Raw genomic sequence first — 6,251 nt, forward strand, 5'->3', positions numbered from 1 at the left:
ATTGAAATAGATAATTGTAGTTATTTGACATTTATCTGACATATCAATTTAAAACGATCTGTTTGTAATTGATATTATTGATTTTTATCATATAACAAACTTAAATAAAAGTAAAATGTTTAAAGAATCTCTGTTAAATCACTTCCACATGCAAACTATTCTAAGTCTTTTAACAAATAAAATAACCCCAAGCGAAGTGAAAAGATCATTGAGACAAAATATCAAACTACTTTACTTTGCATAACATAATTGAATATGTTTTTCAATTAAAAATTCTCAAATCTATTAATCTTGTTGGGCTAGTTATAAAAAAGCCAACAACAACAAAAATCAAGTGACACTCATCAATGTTTCCAAGGCGAAACTGTTGATGGCTGAGCCAGCGAAAAAAAAATAAAACTAATCAAAAGAACTTCTTTCTTTGTAAAAAAACCATCATAACTTGATGTCAAAGTCTATTAAAATCTCACCACAGCAACTGAATGGAGATTACCTACATCAAACTTTAAATAAGTTTGCAAAAAAAAAAAAAAAAATAAATAAAACGTGAATGCCAGCAAGCAGAGATCACTTGACAGACCATGGCAACAATAACAACCATTGAAAAATGATTAAATAATTAATCACTGCATGGCCAGTCCACCCAGAGTGAGAGCAACACTGAGGAGTGTGGCTAATGAACAAGCCAAAATGCAAACTCGCAAGCACACAGGCACACACACTCTCAAGGAGTAGGACCTCCAAGGAAGAACTGTTGTCATGCATTTCTTGTTGCATTGCCGATGCAAACTGTATGCATAGAGGCTTATTAACATTTCATTATGAAAATCACAAAAAATGGTAGACTAGGATTTAGACGCCACCAAGGAGGAATCTTGTCAAGACTCATAACGACATCAACTCCTTGGAAGGTAGTAGACAATAAGAAAACTTCATAAAATTATAAATATACAAAGGCCAGTTTATGGTGATGGTACTCACCTGCTAAATAGCGATCACTTTGAGAACGTGAATAGCGCAAGGTCTAGAAAAAAAAAAAACAAAAAAATAAAACAAATTTAATAGTCACAAAGCAGAAAAAGCACAACTCCTCCAAGAACTTGAGTCAATCCTTATAATCAGCCATAGGTATTTAATTTTGTAAAAAAGGATAGATTCAAGTTCTCGTGTTCTTGTTGTTTTGCGTTTTTTTGGAGAAGGCACACACAGATACAACTCACCACATTTTGGTTGGCAAAATCGTCAAGACGTTTTTCTTGTTTCAATAACAAAGGCGCCGAATTGGATTTCGTTGAGAGCTCTTGGGTATCTAGTATCTCATGACCACTATGCAGCGATGCACTGCTGGGCGATGGCAGCTCATGGAAATGTGTGGGCGCCAGCAATGACTGAAATGGTTCTTGCCGCAATGCCAACGACAGTTGATTGCGATCCTTTTGACGATCTCTCAAATGTTGCAGTTTACGTGCCAATTGGGCATGATGGGCCGAATGGCCATGATGACCAGCATGCCCATGATGATGCTGCTGCTGATGCAGATGCTGGTGGTGCTGGTGATGATGTGCCGGCTGATGATATGAATTTGGCAGTGATGAGGTATCCAATGAATGGCTACGACATTTTTGTGGCACCATAATGGGGGAAGCGGCATATTTGCGACGCATTACAACGCCACCGGTGGTTGAATCACTTAATGAACCATTATTAATGGAACTATTGGTACGTGTACCTGAACTACCGGCACTGGCGCTACTTGCCTCACCATCTTCGGTGCAATCGCAATCACAGTAGGGCGTCACTTCAAATTCATCATGACCCTCATCTTCTTCAACATCAACCATATCATAATCATCCATATCTTCGTCTTCTTCTGCATTGGCGTTTGATTTAAGTGAGCTATTATGGGTTCCTCCCACAACTTCCACATCTTCGTCGTCATCAACTTCTACTTCAACATCATCGGGATTGGGAGTTTCATCGCATAAACTTAACACCTCCAATAGATCAGGATCATCAGAACTGGTAACCGAACTACCTTTTTGAAATTTCATTTTACGCAAAACATCCAGACTGGTTATCGATTCATTATCCTGTTGATTATCACGATGATGATGGTGGTGATGATGATGACGATGATGATGATGGTGTGGCATACTCTTCCAATAGGACATATCTTTGGGTGGTGTGGCTGTGCCAATACCGCTTTCATTATTATCATTTTCTACGCCAGAGCTATCTAGTGAAATGCCCGATTTACCGGAACTTAAGACACCAGATGCTTCTTCACATGCCGAGGATGAGGTTGAGCTGTAAAGAAAAGAAGAAATTAATATTTTTCATAACAAAAATTATGAAATATTTCCAGATGTTTACATGCTTAGATATTTAAGAGAGTAATTGTCCTTTTCTTCATCCTCCTTGCCTTAACATTATTTTAAAAGTATTTAAGATAAGGGTATCCATTATTATTTTTTTTTTATTAATATTGAAAATGATTTGCGTTTCAAACTATTCAATGACAGATATTATACTAAGTTTTTGTATTCTTCATTCACATCAGAAACAATAAAAAACACCAAGTTTTATTTATAAGATCAGAATAAATGTTAACCGCACTTGAATTAAGATAACATCGAATACATCTTAACTAAAATAGAACAAGTTAAAGGTCTTTAAGTTCAGCCGGGCCGAACATTTTATACCCTCCACCATAAAGTGTTCTTAATTCAAATGGAATAATTAGTTTTCTTTCCTGTCCAAAATTTTAGGTGCAACAATTTTTCGACCACGGATACCCCAAATGCCTATATTATCTAATGTAGTCTAAAAAATGTGTTCAACCAGGTGAAAGGTACCACCTACGGGGTGGAGGAAAAGTTTTGTAACTGCAAATTACGGGTAGTTCCGTCAAATAATGTACCTAAGACCCTCAAATACTGAAAATCGGGAGGTACCGTTATATGGGGGCTACATCTGAAAATGGAATTATGTTGACAATTTTTGGTAAGGATGTGCTGTGACCCCTTAGAACCTCAAACGTCGAATTACAGTTAGTTCTGATAAAAAATTGTAGCTAAAACTCTCAAAATACTGAAAATCGGGACGTACCATTATATGGGGGCCATACCAAAAATGGACCGATATAGCCCATCTTCAAACTTCACCTGCCAGTGGAAAAAAGATAACCAGGTGCAAAAATCTAGCACCTTAAGCTCGATTTTTGTGGAAGCTAGAGTGATTACAACAGACGGACATGGCTATATCGACTCAGAATTTTATCCTGATCAGGAATATGCGTTGATTATTTCAATGTGTTACTAATGGAAAAACAAACTTAATATACCCTCCGTACTATGGTGGAGAGTATAAAAAAGTGGGCCCCTTAAAATCAGACTATCTCCATATACAACCAGGGCAATCATGAATTTTCCGCACGGAAAATAATTTTAAAAAGTGAAATTCTTTTAAAATCAATATTTGTAAAACGTTGAAAACTACTAGATTCGTTTAATTATGGCGTGTTCTAGTCGAATCGACAAATTATTCCCTTTTTGGGCATAAATATAGAAATAAAAAATTGTGAAATTGGGGAAAGGAAATAAATTCCGCACGGAATTTTTATTCGTGATTGGACTGAACATAAATAGCTAAGACTTCAAACTTACCCATAAAATTGTACTTTTCATCATTAATCGGAACAGAAAATATTGAATCGGTGGGAATCAGTGGCGCCACACTAATACGTGGACTTATGTCCACATATAGTAAATACATACATCTTTCATATCTATGAGTGCACCCTTATTCATATTGGCTCAATGATATGGGACCTACTTTTTATCGCCGAGTGCAATCGGCTTGTCTTACGACACCACTTTGTATACAGTGGGTGGAGAGGTACCTAAAGGAGTGGACCGATATGGCTCATCTTCGAACTTAAACTAAGTTCGGACCAAATATAATTCGATGGTCAAATGTTGGTCCTAATCTGCAGATCCGTTCGAGAGTTATCGTGCGCTCCAACCACTACACTTGGTGCCATAGAGTTTTTTCGGGCTATTTTCTCAGGATGTATTGCCTTGCCCCTGTACTGCCGCAATGGGGGCAGCAAATACAAGTTCCTACAACAAAAATAAAAACGATTCAAGAGCAGGTGCTAAACTGAACTTTTCCGGAATTTTGTGTGAACCTCATCTATTTATTGTCTGGTAGAAATTTCACGATGTGTAGAGTATGGACCAAATCGGTTACTACCTTTAAGAGTTATCGTTCGCATAATTGTCGAACTTTTGTGGGGGAGGTACCTGAAGGTGTGGACCGATATGACCCATCTTCGAACTTAAACTAAGTTTGGACAAAATATTACGAAGGCCAAATTTTGGAACGAATCGGCAGATCCGTTCGAGTGTTATCGTGAGCACCAGCCAGCCAGACAGACAGGCGGATAGACGGACGGACATTGCTAAATCGACTCCAAATTGACTGAAACCGATTTCGTCCAAACATACTTGGGGTCTAAAACCATTATTTCGATGAGGCACATTTTGCCCGTATGAAAGTGTATATACTAGGGCGGGGCGATTTGTATGGAAGGAAAAGAACCTAAACGGGCGCGGCCCGATTCTGTTTCCTGCGATTGTACTGAGCAAAAAAGTCCACTGGACCATATGTCTACGGTGAAAATCGAGCCTCCCGATTTTGACTTGAAGTTTTATATCCACGTTTTTTTTTTGCATATTTTGACATATAAAATCCAAATCATTGAGATTTTCGATCCAACACTAAGACAAAAATGGTAGCCAAGACAATAATTAATAACTCTCTGGTACATCGCTAAAGCATTGAAAAGCTCCTTCGGGCAGTTTTGGCCTGCAGAAGGTGCACATTTTTCCGGAAAATATCGATAAATTTATTCTAGCAAGCACTTGCAACTCTTCTTCTTCCTGCAAACAATAAATCAGCTGTTTTTAATTATTCGGTGATTTGTGCAAATTGAAAACTATTTTTTGTGGAAATATCAAGCCTAATGGACTGTTTCACTAAGACGATTCGAATACAAATTCGTTCGAACTATTACCAAACTTCTGTTTTTTTGAACAATATTTGAATCGTTATAGTTTGAATCAAACAAACATTTCCTACAAAAACAGGAGTTTGGTAGTAATTGGAACGAATTTTGATTCGAATCGTCTAAGAGAAACAGGCCGAATTTGTTTTGTCGTTTGGAGAACAAAGTTGCAAAATGAAAAAATCCTTTTCTTTTGTTTCTCTTTTTATTTTTAATAAAATTGAACATTTTTTTTTTTTTGCTTTGGTTACTTTAATGGCCGACAAATTGCTGTGTTTTGGCAAGTCAGCTGATTGCTTGCAAGTTTTTACTTTATATATTCTTCTAGCAAAAGAGAATAAAAACTCCTTACTCTCCGAGAAAGTTATTGCTGGACAATTCTTGCTGGGAAAGTAACCAGACAGACCTATAGTTACTTTGTACCCAGGAATCAGAATCGCGACGCGCCCTTTATGGTTCTCAAATCGTATGGAAAAAGTGCCAAAAATAGTTCTAGTCGAGCTACCGCCTCCAAATTTTAAACGTAGATTTATAACAAGCCAAAAAGATAGAAAACCATTTTTAGTGGATGTAGGTCCATATTTGGGTATAGCTCCCATAGAAGGGTATCGCCCCATTTTCGGTATTTTGACGATTTTGTCCAAATTTACCAACCGATTTGCATGTTATTTTGCATTTTGAGTTCTGAGTGAATAAACTAACTCCTTGCAAAAAATATTCAATATAGGTCTACGTTTAGGTATAGCCCCCATATAAATGTATCCTAAGATTTTCGGTATTTTGACAATTTTAGCGAAATTTTCCAACTGATTTGGCTGTAATTTGGCATTTTGAGTTCTGGGTGTACCAAATACCTCCGTGCAAAAAATGGTCAATATCGGTCTACGATTAGGTATAGCCCCCATATAAACGTACCTCCCGATTTTCGAAATTTTGACGATTTTACCTACATTTTCCAACCGATTTGGCTGTAATTTTGCATTTTGAGTTCTGAGTGAGCAACATACCTCCTTGCAAAAAATGTTCAGTATAGGTCCAAGTTTAGGTATAGCTCCCATATAAACGTACCTCCCGATTTTCGGAATTTTGACGAGTTTACAGGGGAGGTATAAGAGGAATAACTTTGCGGGTGGGAGATGGGGGCAGCTGGAATTTCTTTAATCGTAAACTAGACACTTTCCCC

Source organism: Musca autumnalis, unplaced genomic scaffold (genome assembly GCF_047663935.1).
Source record: "Musca autumnalis isolate F117 unplaced genomic scaffold, ASM4766393v1 scaffold_1, whole genome shotgun sequence".
NCBI classification, from domain to species: Eukaryota; Metazoa; Arthropoda; class Insecta; order Diptera; family Muscidae; genus Musca; species Musca autumnalis.